At 34.6% G+C, this 23791-nt stretch overlaps 1 pseudogene; it reads right to left on the bottom strand.

Moving 5' to 3' along the window:
- Positions 1 to 211: 211 nt before the first annotated feature.
- Positions 212 to 742, bottom strand: LOC125910315 (U1 small nuclear ribonucleoprotein C-like; annotated as a pseudogene).
- Between the last annotated feature and the right edge of the window lie 23049 nt (positions 743 to 23791).

The following is a 23791-nucleotide window of genomic DNA, read 5'->3' as shown; positions in this document are numbered from 1 at the left end:
CGGCCGCTCAACCGACTGAGCCACCCAGGCACCCCTCTCTGTGTTATTTTTAACTAAAACAGTTGACAATTTTATTTTCACATTTCACAGTACAAATGAAAAGTGCTTTTTTTTTTTTTCTGGTCCATCTATTCCCCTGCCAAAACTAGTCTGTCTTTGATAGGAAGAGGGAGAAAGTCTTCCTTGTCACGCTGTTAGCAAACACCCAAAGTCATAGCACCATGATGTGGTGAAGTAGAACAAGGGATACAAAATGGATTGAAAGAAGTTCCCCTCTCTTCTTATCTGTGTGATCGAGTCCTTCTTGGGCAAGTAGGCACCATGATGAAACAGCAGGAGGCCTCATCACTGGGGGGGCCTGGTGTCATTAGCATGTGGCTTCCCAGAGGTGGCCTCGTTCCAGGAGCAGCTCCCACTGGCATCATCCCAGGAGGAGGAGGGCCCATCATTGGCATCACAGAAGGGCCCCCACAAGGCGTGCTGGCATCAGATGAGGGCGAGGAGAACCAAGGAGACTAGAGGGAGGTGGCCTCATTGCCCCTATAGGAGGAGGAGAAGAGAATGGTGTAGGAGGGATCTTTCCTTGTTTTGTAGATCAGACTCTGAACATGCTGTTCCATCCATTTCTGATCATGGTCTTTCACATCCTCTTTGTATTTCCTACCGCTGCAGTGTGTCTTGCTCACAGATGGAGAGTTGAGGGTGACGTATGGGTCATAGTATCACAATAAAACTTAGGCATGTTGCTCTCATATTTCTGTTTTTTATAAGCCACCCAGTCTGTGGTATTTTATAACCTAAATGGGCTAAGACACAGTGTAAAAGGCATTGTGAATTATGTCCAAGGTAGATTTCTATTTCGTTAACTTGTATTTCATTAATTTTTTTTTTCTTTTATTTTATTTTTGGGACAGAGAGAGACAGAGCATGAACGGGGGAGGGGCAGAGAGAGAGGGAGACACAGAATCGGAAACAGGCTCCAGGCTCCGAGCCATCAGCCCAGAGCCTGACGCGGGGCTCGAACTCACGGACCGCGAGATCGTGACCTGGCTGAAGTCGGACGCTTAACCGACTGCGCCACCCAGGCGCCCCTGTATTTCATTAATTTTAATGCTTTGAATATTCCTGTCTTTACCTCCCAGTCCAATACAAATGCCCCAAAGTATGGTATGTCTATCAAAAACCATCAATTTAAGTCTAGAAAATAATACATTCCCATAATTATATGCATTTTAGCCATTTCCAGTAAAGAAAAGAGAAATGCCTCATTATTGCACCATATAGCGTGATAAGTGCATTGTAGAAATGCTGTTTCTAAATGATTTTATGTGGGATACTAAAATGGGTTTATAGTAAATCAACAGTTCAATTTTTGAAGTATATAATTTTGTTATGTTCTTGTCAGGGAAAAAGTTGTAAGAGACTACGAAAAAAAGATCACTTCTAGCTCTCTCTGTCTAGGTTCTCAGGAGATTCTTCTAAACACTATAGGCAAAAATAAATACATCTTAACTAGGACTATGAATTGAATATTCTTGTTAATGTTTAATTTTCAAAATAAGCAAATCAATTTGGGAATATTGGTCTACTAGAATTATGTAACACATTATTAACTAGACGGATGTGGAAAGCTGTGGACTTGGGAGATGAGATACACAAAAACCAAAAAAATAGAAAAAGTCTTCAAAGAGTTTATGCAGCTCAGTAGTCCTTTCCCCTTTCATCTCTTTATTGCGGGTAAGGTTCCACAGAGTAACAATTACAGAGATTACATTCCTCCTCTATCTCTTCTCTGTGGTTGACTCATATCCCATGCTTAAAAACATTCAGAGGCCTCCTTTATCTTAAACAAGGAAATCTTTACCTGATTTTACCTATCACAACCTCTGTCATTAAATGAGACTTTTATATTCACATGCCACACACCCACAGGTTCATAAATATCTTAACCAGCTCTGGCTATTCAAAGCATTATAGCTAACATCAAACTCTTTGCCGGTGTTTTGCATTTCATTTCCCGTCTTTACTTTCAGAAATTGTCACTATCCATTATGTTGTACTCAACTTTTCTTTTTCAAGTGGAATTATTTTCCCACTAATTGAAAAAATATATTTTCATGTTTGTGTCCATTAAAAAATCAACACATGAATTAAAGTCCTTTGGTTTACCACCTACCCATATCACTACCATCTCATCTCCTTCCTTTAAGCACCAGAGAAGTTTTAAGAATTATCATTTTTATTTTTTCAGAATTTCATTATCTCAGTATATCTCACTCCCACTTAATGTCATTGCAGTCTAGCTTCCTGCCCATTTTCTGCCCTGGTACAGCACTCAATGAATTCACCAGTGACCTCTCTGCCGCTCCTCCTGATGGCCATTTATAGTAACATCTCTCAGTATTTCAGAATAACTTGAAACTGATGGTCACCCTTTCCTTGAAAACTATCCTTCCTGAGTTTCCATGTTAGGGCTCCCCCTTCCTTTTCCTTCTGAATTTTATCCATTCCTTCTGTTTCTTCTTTACATATTACCTCAGCACATCTCTGTTTTTTTTTTTTTTTTTTAAGTTTATTTATTTTTAGAGAGAGGGGCAGGGAGAGAAGGAGAGAGAGAATCCCAAACAGGCTTCACGCTGTCAACATGGAGCCAGATGCAAGGCTCTAACTTACAAAGTGAAATCATGACCTGAGCTGAAATCAAAAGTCCCATGCTTAATGACTGACCCACCTATGCACCCTATCCTGGTTTTTGTTTGTTTGTTTTGTTTTGTTTTTTAACTTTCTCATTCTTCACTCACTATTCCCTTGGTGGTTTGATCCATATCCAGTGCTCTGACTACCACCTATATGGAGATGCAAAGCTGGACTTGTTATCTTTCTCTTCCAATTCCACTCCTTCCATTGTTGCTTATCTAAAGAATGGCACCATCTGGTGGCATAAGCCAAAAGCACCAGATAAAGCCTGATACCCTTTTCTTTTTCCTTTGTCACCCTTTATTCAGTGCTTTAAGAAGCCCTGCCAAAATTTCCTCTTAAATATTATATGAACTTGCCCCTTTATTCTCCATCTCCCCCATGATCACTACCACCCTATCCAAGCTACCATGATCTTTTGCCTAGAAGATGCCATTCCATCCTATCTACATTCACTCAGCCTTTCTTCAGTTCTTTATACTGCAAATGTTAATTTGATTATGTTGCCATGCTCCCAACACTTAAAATCTTTTGACAATTTCCTATTGTTCTTTTTGTTTTGTTTTTATGTTTATTTATTTTTGAGAGAGAAAGAGGGAGGGAGACAGAAGATGTGAAGCAGACTCTGAGCTGACAGCCCCCTGATATGGGGCTCAAACTCACGAACCACAAGACCATCACCTGAGCTGAAGTTGGACACTTAACCAACTGAGCCACCAGGCACCCTTCCCACTGTTCTTTGGATAAAGAAAATCTCTTTTATATGACTTGTAAGACCCTGCATGGTCTGTAACCATCAAAGAAACTGTTAGTTTCTAATTTTTAAAAAATGTTTTTTGTTTTTTTTTTTGAGAGAGAGAGAGAGAGAGAGAGAGACAGAGCATGAATGGGGTTGGGGCAGCAAGAGAGGGAGACACAGAATCTGAAACAGGCTCCAGGCTCTGAGTTGTCAGCACACAGCCTGACGTGGGTCTTGAAGTCACGAACCATGAGATCATGACCTAAGCTGAAGTCGGATGCTTAACTGAGCCACCCAGGTGCCCCAGAAACTCTTAGTTTCTTTGTCCCATTCACAAGGCATTCTTCAATCCTTTGTATCCAATATACTTTCCCCAGATACCTCTTTATTTATTTTTATTCTCAAATGCAATTCAAGCATTACTTTCTCAATGTAGCTTTTTCTGTCTCCATGATAACAGTCGTCCCATGATGGACTTTTAGAATCCTGATAACTCTTGTTTTTAACACTTCCTCCAGTTAGAACTTTGCATTTTTATCAGTGATTATTAAATACCTACCTTTGTTAGTCAACTATTAGTTCCATCAGGAAAGACATTAAAATTTTTGTTCTTTATTATATAATTAATGTTCAATAAATAATTTACCATATGACTTAATGAATGCATCCTTATATTATCTTCCAGCTCCTTTCTGGAGAGTATATAACATTGGACTCCATTCCACTTTTATAATCCTGCTTTTGACCCTTTGGTCCTGGCATTTGCTTCTTGTTCACTCTCATTCTTGACTTTAAGCATCCTTCTAAAGATTTGATTGGATTTGCCCTCTGCCACTGTATTCTAAGAAATTGTGGACTAGATAGTGCCCCTAATCTATCACAATTCTAGAATTTGGACAGAGCTTTGTAGCTACTTAAAGCTGCCATTTTCCTTTTCCCATAGGAAAATCTTGCATATGTGCCTTTTACTCAGTTTACTTCAAAGCTAGACATTTGCTCAATAAGATTTTTGAATGTATTTGTTGTCTCTTTATGCCCTTTATTTTTCCCTTTAACTATAGCTACTCCTTAGTCTTTATAGTCCTTTGAATTTTCATTTTTTTTATCCTTCTGATAACTCGTCTGTAGTTACAATTTTGTTTTTAGCAACTTTATTAAGATATAACTTACCATATAATCACCATATAAAGCATATACAACTCAGTATCTTTTAGCATATTCACAGGGTACGTATTCATTATCACAATCATTTTTATAAAATTTTCATTACCCAAAAAATAAACCATGCACTCCCAACCATCAGCCTACAATGTCTCATCTCTTTCTTGAAACTCTAGGCAACCACTAATCTACTTTCTGTTTTCATAGATTTGCCTATTCTGGACATTTATTTTAATTGGGATTGCACAATACGTAGTTCTTTGTGACTGGCTTTCTAGTCATGATTTTAAACAATATCACCATGCTATTTCTCAATAATTTATTTTTAGACCCAACTCCTCTCTGAATTCCAGTAATGAATTGACAAAGTTTTGGTCTATATAAATCATTCTTACCTCAGCATAACATACCTAAGGTAGAACTGGTAAATTTACTTGTCAGATACCTTGCTTGCCTTTATTCCATATTCCTGTCAATGCACCTGACATCACAGGAACTATTTTTCTCTCCCAAACCTCATGCTTACTGTAACCCATTTACTAGGAACAAGAAGTTTTGTAATTTGTTGGCTTAATGCAAAGTTGGACAGTACACTTTCATTAAAGTGGCTCAGAGGAAACAGTTCAGTGTTTCAAGTGTTGGAATATGTTTTTCAGTGAGTTTCGATAAGATCATTTTATTACTTGTGTTTTTACAGCCTGGCTCCAGATGCTGGACTACTCTTAACAAGGGTGGTCCTGTGGATGGAGAGGATTTAGGGCTTCTCTCAGGGCCAAGTAAGGCGGCAGGACCTGCCCTTGGTCTGTGTTGCTGCTGTTATACCTGCTGAAACCCTTTGGCAGCTGAGTTGTTTCTTCTTGCAGAAGCAGCCAGGATCCTTGGGCACTCGTAGACTGCTAGAGTCACTCCCTCCCTAGAAGCTCCCTTATCAGCAGCAGAAACTATAACCCATAGGGAATAACTAGCAATGGTAGTTCTTTTGGACTAGAGCCCCTCCTTTTCCCTAAAGGGTATGGAAAGGGGTTATATATGAATCTATGCTAACTACAAAAAAATCACTCATTTCGAGGTAAGAAGTTAGTTTTTTGTTTTAAGAATTTAGTTTTAATCACACCAACAGACTCTCAGTTGCTTAAATCATTGAAATATTCTTCTAGACCCCTTTACCTTTAATAGAGCTCTATAATCTGGTCTTTATATATTCTTAAAATCCACTTGCCACTTTATTTTGATGTTAACCATCTGATCCAGGAAGAACCATTGCCTCAATGGCCCTTATATAATTTTTTCTTTCTTGCCTTTTCACTTTTTTTCTTTACACAGGGATGCTTTTTTTTTAGGTATAATTGACATATAACATAAGTTTCATATATACAACATGATTCAGTATTTGTATATACTGTGGAATGATCACTACAATAAATCTAGTTAAAATTTATCACCATAGTTACATAACATATTGTTTTCTTGTGATGAGGACTTTTAAGATCTGTTCTTTTTTGCAACTTCCAAATATATAATATAGAATTATTAACTACAGTCATCATGGTATACATTATATCTTCATGATTATTTCATAAGCGGAAGTTTATACTTTTGGACTGTCTTCACCCATTCATCCTACCCCAACCCCTGGCAGCTCATCCCCTGCCCTGCATACAGGGAATATTTTCCCCCATTGCTATGTAGCTTTCTCTGACAATGGAGGTTTACAATCATCTCACCTTTTTAAAAACTGCAGAATTTATACTCAGCACCATACCCCTTTGGCACTGGCTTTCTTTCCCAATGAGATTATAAAACTTGCAATCGTTTTTATACCTGTTTCTTCCACTAGTGTCTAGCACAGTATAAACATAGAATGTAGTCAATACCTGTTTTTGTACAGATAAACAGATGATTGCTATAAATAGCTAAGAAAAACAGATAACATTAGAACAAGTCTTAGAAGGTTGATTCAAGCAGTTTTACTAAAACTTATTTAAAAAGGACTAATTTTAAAACCAGAAACAGAAAAAACACCTAAAGAACAATGAAACAGTTTATCAGTTAATTGAATTCTGAAATTAATCATTTTTGTATGCATGCAATGTCTCTGTTTCTAGTCTAAGTTCAAGTATGAATGCCAGTGTTGAATTCAAATAGAGCTTTGGTGAATGAGTAACTAACTCAAGGTCAGCAATAGGCTAAACATGCTGCTTGTCTGCTTCCCAGTCAGTATTGTGGAAGTTACAGGTGTAGCTAAAAGGTCATTATGATAACTCATAATTTGCATATTAAGCCTCTGGGAATATGATCTATATTGTGCCATCTCCCAGATTGCTTATATTTCTAATGCAATGAGATTTTATGACCTTGGGAAACCAACTCCTGAAACCTAGAAGAATGACATAATACCAATGACATTGAGCATCCTTCTAGAACACTGACAGGTTTAAAGCTATATTTAGGTGACAGAAACCTACACAGAGATAGATATGACTTTCATTTACTGGATGCTCTTAAGTCAAATCAATTAATATTGATTAATTTGTCTTGCATCTAATTAAGTGGTTTTCTCTCCACTTAGGTGATATCTTTGAACTATTGTGTGTGTGTGTGTGTGTGTGTGTGTGTGTGTGTGTGTGTGTGTCCTGACAGTAATGTGGAGTGTCCATATTACCTCCATGTCTGTTTGTGGTAATGATGTTGAGACCTGTGGTCTCCACTCACCACTAGCTCAATGTGGATGTTTTACAAAGGTAGGAAGTTTCCCTTCTAAGAAAATGTGACTGCAGACCTCACTTGAGAACTTCTCTTTATCTGGTGATTGAATCCAAGACTGTTTTTGTTTGTTTTATTAGGCGAAATGTTCTGAAACACTGATATGACCACTGTTGGATTTTTTAAATTCATTTTTATTTTATGTTGAATGTGATAAATGATAATATTATGAATATAATTATAAAAATATATTCATAGTTTTGTCTTGAAGGTGCACACAAGGCATTCTAAATCAGTCACATTATTATCTACTTAAAAAGAAAATCATGATCACATTGTTCTCTACACTCTGATCCTTACCCAAGGAGGGTGTCTATGAAAGCCAGGTCAAATGTCCTATGCATACAGATTTCAAAATCTATCTTGGGTGAGGAAGAGAGAACATTAGATTTTCTTCATTTGTATATAAGAAAGAGACAGCCAACCCTTCATTCTGACAAGGAATAGAAAGAATTCTAGGTTTTCACTCTAACCTTTTGAGACATGAATGCATCTTTCCTAGAGTCCCATAAACCATGGGTGTCTCCTACTTTAGGACCTAGATCTATTTCCAAGTTCTAGATTCATACTTTTTGAAATGTTAACAGAGAGACAGTGTTTCCTCTCACCTTGGGGTTTAACCTAGGGACCTAATTCAGAGCATTGGCAATCTTGAGTTGGAGCAATTATCTATAGATCTAATTCTCATGGTATGTGAAGAGTAAAATGTTTCTAGGGGAATTGAAAGCATACATTCCTACCTTATGTTATAAACCTTTCCATGTCTTAGGAGCTTATGTCTTTTCACAGGAGCACTGAGAAATATAGGGGTGTTTATCTCTTCCCAGGCTAGAGATAGGTGCTTTCCAGTATTTTACTTGATTTCCCCTGAAGTTTGCATGATAGCTATCACTGTGATGCTTTTTAAAGGTGAGGAAAATGAGACTCAGTAAGTTTAAAAAGTTGACCCAAGACTGTAAAGCTAGAATAAATTATTTGTTTGGTGAAAATAAATTTTGCCTTGTTCCAAGCCCATCCTTTTTACACTATACCAGATTAAAGTTAAGGAGAACAATTTCAAAGCATCTCTTGAACAAAGATTTCTTTGACAAATAAAACAGATTTCATTTACTTATTACTTTCCCTTTTAGAAGTTTAAAAATCCAAGGAAATATGAATCTACATTGGTACCTGGGCTCTGGGTCAAACCTAGGAGAAAAAAAAAAAAACAACATGAAACTTGTCTCATAATTTTCAAAGGATAATTTAATATCTGATATCAGAAAGAGGACCTTTCTAAAAACAAAAACAACTACAAAATGTGTTATTTGGTGGCTCTAGTTACTTCCTTAAATGGACACATCTTCTCTATCTTTTCAATGTCTTTCTATTTTTCCAAGTTAACATGAGGAGATCCATTCTTAGAGGCAAGATAAATACACCTAAGACAATATGTTTTAGAACATCATAGATCTGAGAGAAGTTTTCCACATATCTTGAGCCTAAAGATAGAATTTAAATACAGGAAACATGCTAAAGCTGGAATTCTAGGTATTATTACTGTACTAAGTGTGCTTTTTCAGCCTGAAGTCAAATGCAGGGCAAAAGATAATATCTTTCTTCTTGAACTAAAGAATTCCTATAGCCTGAGCAGAACAGATCAAGAAGCAAACTCCTTATTTCCTTAGTACACATTCCTGACTCTGCAAAAAGACAAAAGAAATTGATCAAATTAAGTCAAAACAAAACACAATAAAACCTAGTGGCTTTATAAGATATGACTGATATTTCCTTTGCCTTTATAAAAATGGTAAAAATAAAATATTCATACACTAATAACTTTTCCAATTTAATTTAGAATCTTAGAAATATTTTTAGACAAATGACTTATAATATTTGATGACCTTCAAAATATAGTTTTATATTTTAATTGTGAGTAATAGGAAAACACTTGTGCAAAGTCGAATGGCTGACAGTTGATTCAAGGACTCATTTGAAAAAGAAGGGAAATAATATGATCCAAATTGGAATTGAAATCTTTTTTTTTTAATTGGACGTGATTTTCAGGGGGAGAGACAGATGAAAAATAAGGATATATGATATATGGATATATGATATTGATCTCTCTTTAGTAAATTACACATGGTAGGGAAAAATAATTAAAAACATATACATCTGAGGTTCTAAAATATTTATTTGTAAATCACTTACCAAGACTGTTTTTAGAAAATGCTGCAAATTGTAAATAGCTGAGAGAATTGTGTGAACAGGGAAATGAGGGAATATATATTTCTCTTCCAGATATGGTAATACTGTACCTAGGCACTTTCCAAATCTACTTTATTGTGAAACTTTACATCACACAAAGCCTCTTCAGACTGTTCTATGCCTCAGAACTTCTAAGTACAAGAATCTGCCTGATTTTTATTCCTCAGGTGTAAGTCCTTAGTACACATCCACTTGCCTTTATCAAAGAGTATATTTAGTTGATTCATAATTTTCAAGTTTTGTCTTTTAGGTTGGAGGTCCCTAGACATCATGCATTTTCTGTTACATGCTGTGTAGCGCTACACAAATCCCAGTGGGACTAAGATGTAATTTGCAGAAAAAATTGTTGAAAGTTTTTAGAAATATGAGACATAGGTCACCAGACCTGAATGAAACATGTTTAAGCAATTCACTTAAAAAGATTTCTCCCTCAAAAATATTCTAAAGAAGTGGAGACTAAGGGAAACAGCTTTCATTAAATGTTAAATATATAGTGCCCTTTGTCCTTGACCTTAGGAAAATCAGTATGTCATATTGACAGGTTTGACTAGGCATAACATTAAGAGATCTTAAAATGTTAACATGCATCTGCAAAAGAATGAAAGTGGATCACGTTCTTACACTATACACAAAAATAAATTCAAAACAAAAACCTAAATGTGAGACCGGAAACCATAAAAATCTTCTAAGAGAACACAGGCAGTAACTTCATTCACATCAGGTATAGCAACTTTTTTCTAGATAGGGCCCCTGAGGCAAGGGAAACAAAAACAAAAATAAACTATTGGAACTACATCAAAATAAAAAGCTTCTGCACAACAAAGGAAACAATCAGCAAAACTAAAAGGCAACCTACAGAATGAGAGAAGATATTTGCAAATGGCATATCCAGTAAGGGTTAGTATCCAAAATATGAGGAACTTATAAAACTCAACATCCTCCCAAAAATAATCCAATTAAAAATGGGCAGAAGACATGAACAGACATTTCTCCTAAGAAGACATACAGATGGCCAACAGACACATGAAAAGATGCTCATTATCACATAGTATTAGGGAAATGCAAATCAAAACTACAATGACTTATCACCTCACACCTGTCATCACTCTAGCTAAAATCAACAACATAAACAACAGATGTTGGTGATGATGTAGAGAAAAAGGAACCCTCTTGCACTGTTGGTGGGAATGCAAACTGGTGCAACCATTGTGGAAAACAGTATGGAGATTCCTCATAAAGTTAAAAATAGAAATTCCCTATGATAAGGCAATTGTACTACTGGGTATTTACCCAAAGAATACAAAAAAAAAAAAAAAAACTAATTCAAAGGGATACATGCACCCCTATGTTTATTGCAGCATTATTTTCAATAGCTAAAGTGTCTATTGATAGATGAATGGATAAAGAAGAGGTGATATATACATGTGATATATATCACATATATATATCCCAATATAAATCACATATATATATCCCATATATATATATATATTAAATTGGAAAAGTTAGTGTATACACACACACACACGATGGAATATTATTCAGCCATATAAAAGGAATGAAGCCTTACCATTTGCAATAATATGAATGAAGCTGGAGAGTATTATGCTAAGCAAAATAAGCCAGTCAGAGAAAGGCAAATGCCATATAATTTCACTCATATGTGGAATTTGAAAAACAAAACAGAAAAAAGATAGAAACCAAGAAACAGGCTCTTAACTATAGAGAACAAACTGATCTTTACCAGAGTGGAGGGGAGGGAAGGAGAGAGAGATAATTGATGCAGATTAAGGAGTGCACTTATCTAGATGAACACTGGGTGTTATATGTAATTGTTGAATCACTATATTGTATGCTTGAAACTAATTTAACACTATAATTTAACTAGCTGGAATGAAAATAAAGAAGCAATAGGAAGCATAAAAAAACAATGTTAGCATTCATCAATGCATATCAGTAGAACCATATTTAAAATAACATATATAATATCAGTTAAAGCATAAGATCAAAAATGCTTAAAATCCTCTAGTAATACAACTTTCAAATGATTTATTCACTAACTATACTAAATAAAGAACTTGAAACTGTTTTTCACTTTTCCCAAATGAACAATATCACTACAAGGCACTAAATTATCCCAATTATAATTTGTTTAATTTAGCAATTTAGAAGCAAATGCAATGAGGGAATAAAAGAAAGGAACACGTCCCCCAAATATGAGTTAATATAGACAAAACAGACATCAGGGGACCTCATGTGGGTGCTTTTACAGTGGTTATATAATTTGCCTCTCATATATCACAAGATATAATTCCTTCCAAGGAGCTAAAGCTACTTTATTTCCTTCTTTCAAATGCATGATAAAATACCATGCACATGAAACCTCTTAAAGACTCAGAAAGATTAAAAATAGATCTAAATAGAGTATCAAGATTTCTACTACCAGCGTAAAGTGTAATCTATTGTACATTAGGCAATGGAGAAGAGATTTTATGGGTAGGTTTTTCTTTCTGATCTGCACAAGTCACACTGGATTTAGTGAAGAGTTTGCATTATATATAAAGCAGATGTATCTGTCTCTTCACAGTCTAAGGTTCTCTACACCATGAATATTGTATGTCTTTTAGTGCTGTCTACTACAATCCCTCTCCAGAAACAGATCTTAACTAACCTTCAATGATCTTGGAGCCTTACTCTGTCTCTCACCATATTTTCCCAACAATTTGTGGTTTGCCGTCTTCTTTTTTTCCTTTCAGAAGCCTAATACTTTGAAACTAGCTCAAGCTAACTCTTATCTACCTCGATCATGTCTAATTCCAGTGCATCTTGCACCATTTATTTGTTAGGAAAGAAAGTTACTTTGAGAGGCAGGTGAATAGGGCAGCAAGAAAGTCAGCTGTTAGATAGTCTGTAGTTTGTGGCCTATTTGTTGGTGATGAAAATCACTCTGGAATTCAGTTGTTAGTTCACTTTCTCTGTGCTTCCTTTGACACTGACAAGTGAGAACGTATAGCTGAGCTAGGCCAGACTACAAAGGGGTAGTCTGACTGCAAAGCTTTGCAAGAGACAACTATTCCCCATTTAAGACTGCTTTCCCTCTGGCTTACTATGGGAAGCAAACACTCAGAATAAAAGATATATAATACATAAAAATTTAAACAAGTGGACACAAAATGAGTGGCCTGCCTTTCATCTTTCATTCCTCTTCATCTTTCTTAGTTCTTCGTAGAGGTGATTTCTGTCCTGATTATGCAAATACTGCAGCCTGTTCCCAATAAGGAAAAAATAAAAAGTTAAATCGGAGGTAGAAAGAAACCAGAAGTTCCCTGTGCTTCATATGGATAGTAAGAGTGTATGACAATTATTTTAGGCTCTGCTTCCATATAAGGCAATTTGTTTCTGAGCCAGTTACATAGCTTTGGTACTCTAATATTTCTAATGACATGAGATCCCATAGCAGGTCTGGCTGCAACGTACCAAAAGCATTTTAGCAACATTGGTGCTTTTGGTATCAGAGTAGATTCTTGGCAGAAATGTCTAAGAATGAGTCACTTACAAATAACTCATCTACCTGGAGAGAAACAAAAGATATCAATGTCCAGAGTTGCAAGCACGTTTGTACTTAGTGAATTAAAAAAAAAAAAAAAAAGTGAAACTACATTTTGCTTAATTGTTAAACAGTTGTTCTTTCCTTCACTTCCTTGCCTTATCATGCGAACTAGATTCTTTTTTATTTTATGCCATTCCAGAACACTCTGCTTCTTTTGGTTCTGGTCAATTTGCCAAATCCCCATCTCTTGTTTTGTACATTGTTTTTCATTTTTTTGTTCTCATGTCCCTTTGAGATGTTCCTACTTTTAGATTGTTATGGAAAGTGACATAGTAAATGGAAGTAATTATACTCATTTTTTCCATGGTTAAGTTGCACATGGCTCACTGCTCTTGTTTGTTGCAAATACCTTACCATCTGGGGATCTTCATTCAATTCTAAGGTAATGGACTAAAGTAGATATACAGGTATAACGTTTCTTAATATGACTTGTAAACCTTCTCCAAAACTGTGTTTTTTAAACTTTTCATTTTCTAATACAACTTTCTGATTAAAAACCTTGGGTGATTTTTTTTAATTACACATTAGATATAATCCAAACACTTTTATTATCCATTTACGATATTTTATAACCTAATCCTAATTTGAAATGATTTCTTCTGCAAGCAATTAATTTTATATGTCCATTATCCATGACTTCACTTCTATTACTTATTTAGAAAATTCTTCCTTTCCCTCTCATCTGATATAAATCATAAGTATTCTTTGTATCCAACTTAAATTTCACCTCTTTGATATTATATTAACTCTCTCCATCTTCTGAACTCCTACATGATTTATATTTTCTGCTATCCATATTAAGCTTTACATAAAGTCTTATTTATAAACTATGTTCATACATCACATACTCTTTCACTGAATTGGAAATACTATAAGGATACAGGCAATTTTTTTTATTTGTTTTTGTTTTATTACTACTCTAGTATGGCTTTTCTGATAGTAACTTCTTGAGAAATATTTGCTAGACTAATATAGCAGCTTATACTGTACTGTGTATAGTTTACTGTAGAATATCCTTAGTGGTTTCTAGTCAAGGAATAGCTAAAATAAAGGGGTCCAGTAGGGCATGTATTCATGTGAGGAGATGGTGATTTACACTTTAGATCTTTTTGTCCAACATGAACCTCATTTCCCTTTGTGTTTTGAGTAGATGTATATATTGAGATTATGGAGTGACTTCTAAAAAGGCAAAGATTAATTTGACATATAGTTATTGGGAAATTTATATTAATCTCATTAGCTAAGAACCTGAATTCCAAGATTTTATGAAGCATTTCTATTTTTGACCAAAACTTATATAGCTCCTAATACCACATCATATAATGTTCCTGCCAAAATTTAGCTTTGTAGGACAGATACTTGTTCCACCCATATTGTGTGACAGGGGATATAGAGGGAATGTTAACAAGAGAGATAGGATAACTCTTTGATTTTTGTCCTAGGATTTCACTCCCATTTACTTTTTGGTAGGTCTTGTTATCTTATGACCTTTAAAACCCACTAAATTCTAAAAAGTAAAACAACAACAACAAAAACCACGACAACTGTGCTAGGTATGTTGGTGTTAGGGTCTTTTTACCACATCCAATAACAATAGTTACACAGCAGCTAGGGAGTATATAGCTAATAGAGAGCATAATTATTACTGACTTGTTCAGGCCAATAGGCATGGAAAATAGAATGACTGAGGAGGTATAACATTGCTCTAACCTGTTGTAGGTACAGCTCCACAAACTGAGCATTTTAGAAAAATCAGAATACCACCCACTTCTGACTTACGCCTTTCTAACATGAATAATTTGAAATTAAGATGTTCATGGAACATCTAAGTGGGGATGAACTTTATGTAATTGAACATATGTATTTGGATCTTGACAAAAGTGTTAAAAGTAACGCTACAATATTTTGTTAGTAGATATACAATATAAAAATACATAAATTGTGACATCAACAACATAAAATGTGGGTGGCAGGTAATGCATAAAATATTTCTATGCAATTACAGTGAAGTTGTTATCAGCTTAAAATGGACAGTTATAATTCTTATAAGATGTATATGAAAACCTCATGGTGATCACAAATCAAAAACCTGTAACAGATACATACATGATAAAGAGTAAAGAATCAAAGTATACCACTACAAAAGATCATTAATTCACAAAGACAGCAAGAGAAAAAGAAAGGAACTACAAAACAATCAGAAAATAATTTAAGAAATGGTGACAGTCCTTACATATTGATAATTTTTCTAAATGTAAATAACTTAAATTCTCTGTTTGAAAGACAAAGTACCTGAATGAATTTAAAAAAAAAAAAAACAAGACCCAACTATATGTTGCCTACAGGAGAGTCACTTAAGGTTGAAAGACACTTATAGACCAAAGGTAAAGGGATAAAGAAAGATATTGCATGCAAATGGTGACCAAATGAAGCAGGGATTGCTATACTTAAGTCAGACAAAATAGACTAAAGCAGGTTAAGAAGAGACAAAGAAGGTCATCATACAGAGATAAAGGAGTCAATTCATTAAGAATATATAACAATTATATATGCACCCAATATGAGAGCACCTAAATATACTAAAAAATTATTGACAGATCTAAAGGCAGAAATACAATAAAGATAGCAATGCAATAAAAGTAGAGGACTTCAATACCCCACTTTCAACAATGGAAATATCATCTACACAGAAAATCAATAATAGTGGACTACACATTAGACTAAATGGACCTAAATGGACATGTACAGAACATTTTATTCAACAGCAATAAAATACTCATTCTTCTCAAGTATACATGGAACATTCACTGAGATAGAGCATATGTTAGGTCACAAAATAAATATTAACAAGTCTAAGACAACTGAAGTCTTATATCTTCCAAACACAATGGCATGAAACTAGAAAGCAATAACAGGAGGAAATCTGGATAATTCATAAATATGTATAAGTTAATCGACAAACTTAACATTGGATCAAAGAAGAAATTAAAAAAATATATCCTGAGATAGGGACACCTGGGTGGGTCAGTCAGTTAAGTGTCTGACTCTTGATTTTGCTCAGGTCAAGATCTCACAATTCATGGGATCAAGCCCCACGTCAGGCTCTGTGCTGATAGATATTCTCTCTCTCTCTCTCTCTCTGTCTCCTTGCTCTCTGCCCCTCCCATGCTTGCACTCCCACTCTCAGGATAAGTATTTTAAAAAATATCTTGTGACAAACAAAAACAGAAACATAACATACTAAAATTTGTGGAATGCAGCACAAACCGTTGTAAGATGAAAGTTTATATTGATAAAGACCTAAAGAACGATCCTAAACAATGTAACATTATGCCTCAAAGGAACTAGAAGAAAAATAAGCTGAAATTTAACAGAATAAATGAAATAATAAATAATGGAGCATAAATAAAAGAAATAGAGATTTGAATAATAATAGAAATGACCAATGAAACTAAGAGTTGGCTTTTTAAAAGATAAAATGCACATACCTTTAGCCAGACTAAGAATAGAAAAGATTACTGAAATAAAATAAATTAATAAGGAGACATTGTAACTGATACTACAGAAATACAAAAGGTCATAAGAGGCTATACTATGAACAATTACATGCCAATAAATTAGATGACATAGAATGTATAAATTCCTGGAGGCATACAGCTTACCAAGAGAAAATCTGTACAGACCAATAGCAAGCAAGTAGACTGAATCAGAATAACTGAATTCAGTACGTTTGCCAGATAAAAAAATCAACATAAAAAATAAGTTGTGTTCCTATATACTGACAGCAGACTATATGAGAAATTAAGAAAGCAATCCTATTGATAATTGCATCACAAACATTAAAATACTTAGGAAAAATTTAACCAAGAAGGTGAAATACCTGTACAGTGATAAGAGATTGATGAATGAGAGTGAAGAAAACACATATTCCATGTTTTTGGATTGGAAGAATTAATACTGTTGAAATGTTCATGTACCCTAAATGATCTGTAGATTGAATGAAATCCCTATCAAAATTCCAATGCCATTTTTCACAGAAATAGAAAATGATCCTAAAATTGCTATGGAACCACAGAAGACACCAACTAGCTAAAGTAATCTTGAGAAAGAACAAAGTTCAAGCCTTCCTACTTCCTGACCTCAAACTATTACAAACCTATAGTAACTAAAACCATCTGACACTAGCATAAAACTAGACATATAGAATAAGATACTTAGGAACAGAAAAGAGCCTAGAAATAAACCAATACATACACTATCAACCAATCTTCAACAAAAGTACCAAGAATATATAATGGACAAAGGATAGTCTCTTTAACAAAAGGTGTTGGAAAACTGGATAGTCACATGCAAAAGAACATAACTGGACCCCTATCTTAAATGACTCACACACACAAAAAAGTCCAAGAAGAAATCACAGGGAAATAGTCCCTTGACATTGGTCTTGGTCATGATCAATAAAACATGGATAAACATGGACTTGGATAAAACATCAAAAGCACAGACAACCATAGCTAAAATTAGTAAGTAGGAGTACCTCAAACTAAGGAATTTATGCACAGAAAGGAAACAATCGATAAATTGAAAAGGCAATACAGAATAGAACAAAATATTTGTGTACCATATGTCTCATAAGAGCTTAACATCCCATATAAACAACTCCTACACTTCAATGTCAAAAAGCAAATAATCCAATTAAAAAATGAGCAAAGGACCTGAATAGACATTTTTTTAAAAAAGACATACAAATAGTCAACAGGTATGAAAAGTTGCTCAACATCACTAATCAGGGAAATGCAAATTAAAACCACAATGAGATGGGTAGTGGTTCAGTCAGTTGAGCATCTGACTTTGGCTTAGGTCATGATCTCATGTTTTGTGGGTTTGAATCTTGCGTCAGGCTTTGTGCTCACAGTGCAGAGCCTGCTTGGGATTCTGTCTCTCCTTCTCTATCTGCCCCTCCCCCACTCGCACACACTCTCTCTCTCTCTCTCTCTTAAAAATAAATAAACATTAAAAAATTTTTTAAAAATGATTTTGCACTGTATATTAACTAAAATTTAAATTAAAAAAACCATAATGACATACGACTTCATGTTTGTTAGGATGGCATTATCAAAGAGGGAAGAGATAACAAATGCTATTGGTGAGGTTGTGGAGAAAAGAGGACCCTTATACACTATTGGTGCAAATGTAATTTTGTATAGCTATTAGGGAAGACAATATGGTGGTTCCATAAAACATTAAAAATAAAACTACCATATGCCCCAGCAATCCTAGGTATCTGGAGGAAATGAAATCAGTATCTCAAAGAGTTATCTGCATTCCCATGATCATTGCAGCATTATTCACAATAACCAAGATAAAGAAATGACCAAAATGTTTTTTGGAGAATGAATGAATGAATAATTATTAAAATAAATTATCAAAGACCAAATTAATAGGGAAAATGTGATACACACACACAGTTGATCCTTGAACAACACAGATTTAAACTGCATGGGTTCACTTATATGCATATTTTTTACGTACTATAAATGTATTTTACTTATATTTAATATTTTCTTTTTTCTAGCTTTATTGTAAGAATATAGTATATAATACATATAATATGAAATATGGGTTAATTGTGCTGTCAGTAAGGCTTCCAGCTAACAGTAGGCTGTTAGTATTAAGTTTTTGGAAAGTCAAAAGTTATGCATGGATTTTTGGCTGTAGGGGATCAGCACCCCTAACCTTGTATTGTTCAAGGATCAAATGTATCACAGAATGTTATCCAAGCCATAAAAAAGGAAGGAAACCTTGCCATAAATCTTGCTGGAGAGAATAATGCTAGGTTAAATAAGCCAGAGAAAAAGAAATACTGAACAGTATCAACTATTTGTGGAAGCTTAAATCAACAAAAATAAACTAATTTCATAGAAAAAGCAAATAGAATGATGGTTTCCAGGAGCTGAGGTTGGGGGAAATGGAGAGATGTAGATCAAAGAGTACAAAATCTCAGTTATATAAGATAAATAAATTCTGAGGATCCAATGTATAGGATGATAACAATAGTGAATAACATGGTATTACATACCTGAACTTTGGTGAGAGTAGATCTTAAGTTTTCTCACCACACTCGTGCAAAAAGAGTTAACTATGTGAAGTGACATATATGTTCATTATCTTGATCTTGGTAAGATTTCCACAATGTATATGATAATCAAATCATCACATTGTACACTTTAAATATGTGCAATTATATGTGTCAATTATTCCTCTTAAAGGTGGGAAAAAAAGTTTATTTCTAATTCATGAAAAGTCCATGCAATAATCCAGAGATACAGACTCCTTCTGGCTTTTTGGCTGTGTCAGCTTCAACGTGTGGCTTCCAAAATTTTTCTGGTTATCTTCATCAAGCTAACTGGAAGGTCAAAATCACGTAGAATAGATGAAGGAGGTTTTATGGTACTGTCCAGGGAGTAGTGTATGCTGTTTGTTCTCACATTGTGTTGGCTAGTACTTTGTCATGTGATCAGCCTGAACCTAGCTAACTGGAAAGGATTATGGGAAATTTACTCTAGCTGTGGATCCACAAATAAGAGGTTAGAGGAACAAATTTCACATTTCTGCCACACTCACTAATGTGAACTGTTTTATTTCATAGGCTTTAAAACTACATAATTCTAGCTCACATTAGGACTAAATACTGTATGAGGAAATCCTAAAATTTTCAACAGAAACTTAAGATAGTCTTGTGATGGCTTCTGGCATTTTTTTGTAATGAAACACTTTTTTTTATAAGTGCTTTAGCATAAAATGAAACTCTTTGCCTTTTAAAATTATATATGAAATAATTTTTTTCTACATGAGAAGTATAGTAAAATAAACCAGAAGCACTTTAATCTTAGTTCTTCATTTATTTTTGGTGTTAAAAGGTTGAGAAATTAGCGTTTATTAAATGCTGAAATGCTGTAAATGATAGAATCAGGTACATATAAAGCATGTTGCTCTGTTCTTATGAACTTTTAAATAAATATTAAGAGAAATACAGTTTACATATGACAAAATTGAGAAAAAAATGCTTTCCATAAAGACAAGTGGGCAATAGAGTACTACGTGGCAATGAGAAAGAATGAAATATGGCCCTTTGTAGCAACATGGATGGAACTGGAGAGTGTGATGCTAAGTGAAATAAGCCATACAGAGAAAGACAGATACTGTATGGTTTCACTCTTATGTGGATCCTGAGAAACTTAACAGAAACCCATGGGGGAGGGGAAGGAGAAAAAAAAAGAGGTTAGAGTGGAAGAGAGCCAAAGCATAAGAGACTCTCAAAAACTGAGAACAAACTGAGGGTTGATGGGGGAGTAGGAGGGAGGGGAGGGTGGGTGATGGGTATTGAGGAGGGCACCTTTTGGGATGAGCACTGGGTGTTGTATGGAAACCAATTTGACAATAAACTTCATATATTGAAAAAAAAAAGACAAGTGGGAAAAGCACATTTGCATTGATATTTAATATTACTAATACAGAGAAAATTTTAATAGAGATCTATTTCTATTTTTTTATATGAAATTTATTGTCAAATAGTTTCCATACAACACCCAGTTCTCATCCCAACAGATGCCCTCCTCAATGCCCGTCATCCAGTTTCCCCTCCCTCCCACCCACCCCCCATCAACCCTAAGTTTATTATCAGTTTTTAAGTCTCTCATGATTTGCCTCCTTCCCTCTCTGTAACTTCCCCCCCTTCCCCTCCCCCATGGTCTTCTGTTAAGTTTCTCAGAATCCACCTAGGAGTGAAAACATATGGTATCTGTCTTTCTCTGTGTGACTTATTTCACTTAGCATAACACTCTCCAGTTCCATCCACATTGCTACAAAAGGCCATATTTCATTCTTTCTCATTGCCAAGTAGTATTACATTGTATATATAAAACACAACTTCTTTATACAGTCATCAGTTGATGGACATTTAGGCTCTTTCCATAATTTGGCTATTGTTGAGAGTGCTGCTATAAACATTGGGGTACAAGTGCCCCTATGTATCAGCACTCCTATATCACTTGGGTAAATTCCTAGCAGTGCTATTGCAGGGTCATAGGGTATATCTATTTTTAATTTTTTGAGGAACCTTCACCTTGTTTTCCAGAGCGACTGCACCAGTTTGCATTCCCACCAACAGTGAAAGAGGGTTCCCGTTTCTCCACATCCTTCCAGCATCTGTAGTCTCCTGATTTGTTCATTTTAGCCATTCTGACTGGCATGAGGTGATATCTCAGTGTGGTTTTGATAAAGCTCTGTTTTCTAAAAGTAACTCCTAAAGTACTAATTAACAAACAAAGGGACAGGAATCTAAGCAGCTAATCAAAAACTTCCATTTTCTTCAGTCATTTATGTAGGAGAAAAAGATCAAGACATTTTTTTTTTGTTTTATCTCTACTCTTTTATCTTGCTCCCCACTCCTCCACTCTCCCTGTACATACATATAAGACAAGTGAATATCCTGAGCAAAAGAAAATCATATACAATATTTTTTATTTGTTTAAATTCTCACTAAAAAGAACCTTAAATAAAAGAGTAAAAGAAGAATAAATGCCCCCTTTCATTCTATGACACATATGTTAATTATATTTTTTGAAATCTACTTGAATTTTTCTAGTGATACTAGGTATACAAAATTACTAATCATTGTAGTTGTTATGCATCTCAAATTCCTAAAACCGTGTAAAATAAATGTAGTCTTCTTTATTTTTAATAAGTTAACATCTAAAAAGAGTGGATTTGTTTTTTTTTTGTTTTTGCTTTTTTTAGAAACTAGGGCATCATGCTTGCACTTTGAATATTCAGTTGATGTCCTAATTATACATATTTTACAAATTAAAAGCTATAGGGACTAAAATATAGTGGAGGGAGGAAAGTGACTGAAAAAAATCAGATCTGTGTGCGTTATTGTGAAGATTTTTTCATTAATAACTTTATACATTAAATAAAAAATGCTGCTTAGAGCTTCTAAAAATGTAGCTATATTTAGACATTCTCAAGAAGCCTAAGCATAATGACCAACAGTTTCTAATCAAGAAATGCTATTTTGTATTTCATCATTTCTGTAGTTTTCATTCTAAATTTGCCCTTGAAAACTTTTGCATGCCTCACTCTGAGAGATCACAGTGTTGTGTGAATTTCATCATGCATGTAATTTCATGCTTTGAATTTTATCATGAACAATGTGTTCTTGGAAGGAGAGAGAGAAGGGGAAGGAGAGGGTGGAAGATTAATTAAATAATGCAGGAAATTTTGCCTGTTATTATACTCAAAGCACTTACGCTCCAAGGAGAACCTAAGAAGGAAAGTAGGAATTTTTCTTTTGAGGGTGGGGCTGGATTGGTGGGGGGTTAGACTGGAGGGAGAAGAATGTCAGTTTCAGAGGGCCTCTCATAGCATGAGTATCTTGTAGCCTGAGGGTAATTTTAGTGTTTGAGGATTCATAATTGAGATACTGATGACTCTAAGTGCCGGTCAAAACTTCCATCTGTTGCCAACTGACAAAACAGCTGTCTGATCTGTTGTTGGAGGAAAAGCTAGCTTTGGTAGCATTATTGAGATATGATGATCTCTGTATTATAGAATTTTTATGGGATAGTCAAAGATATTCCTTATAGTAATTTGATTTATATAAATTTAGTAATTAAGAACCAATTTTAGAGCATTTAGCCTGTGTAAGATGGAATCCTTGGGATGGGATATGTATAGTGCTATATTTTCTCTGATCTGTTTGTGTATTTACATAGTTCCCCACATTAAATGGGCATATTTCTCTTTATTTTTCCAAAGAAAAATTTTTGTCATACTTTCAGCATCATTAATGTATCCTGTTCCTCATAGCTTTACTTGATTCACTTAAAGTTTCCAGAACCTTGTCTTTAAAAGAGTCACAAGGCAATAAGATATAAGATGGTTAACCAAAAAAATATACATATATATATTAAACTAGAAACATCAAAAAATTATAAGCTCCAAATATACTGGAGAAAGTTTATAAATGTACATCAAAATTTATGAAATATTTTATATTTCCAAAGACATACAGAGTAGTATCATGAACCATGTAGTGTAGAAATTGTTAAAGCATGGGAGTAATTTATAAAGATTTGAGTTTTGAGAAGATATCTCTTACAGTTGGATTAGAATAGCAAGAAAGGAAACCTGGGGAGCTCAATAGGAAGCTTTATGATAATGACAACAGTGGTCATCAAAGTAAGTATCGCAGCTCTTGTTAGAACTGATACTATGCTGGATTTATATATCGTTAAAATATATTTTCATGTCTTAAAATTTTCTTAATATGGTATCATGTAAATGACCTATAAATTGACATGCATGTTTGGATTAATCCTAAAATTTATTTATAGTTTTTTATTTTCATTTTGGAGATTGCCAAGCCAGATATCCAATATCCAGATATCAAACTCAGAATAAAAGAGGTGTCTGAGAGACTTTGTGGAGACTTAAGGAAATAATTTCTTGCAAGCATTTCCTACTGCTTTTAATATGACTGTACTTTTCTCCTATTGACTAAAACTATGGCG

The sequence above is a fragment of the Panthera uncia genome (assembly GCF_023721935.1).
Source record: "Panthera uncia isolate 11264 chromosome B3 unlocalized genomic scaffold, Puncia_PCG_1.0 HiC_scaffold_1, whole genome shotgun sequence".
NCBI lineage: Eukaryota > Metazoa > Chordata > Mammalia > Carnivora > Felidae > Panthera > Panthera uncia.
This window is presented reverse-complemented; position numbering and strand designations above follow the sequence as displayed.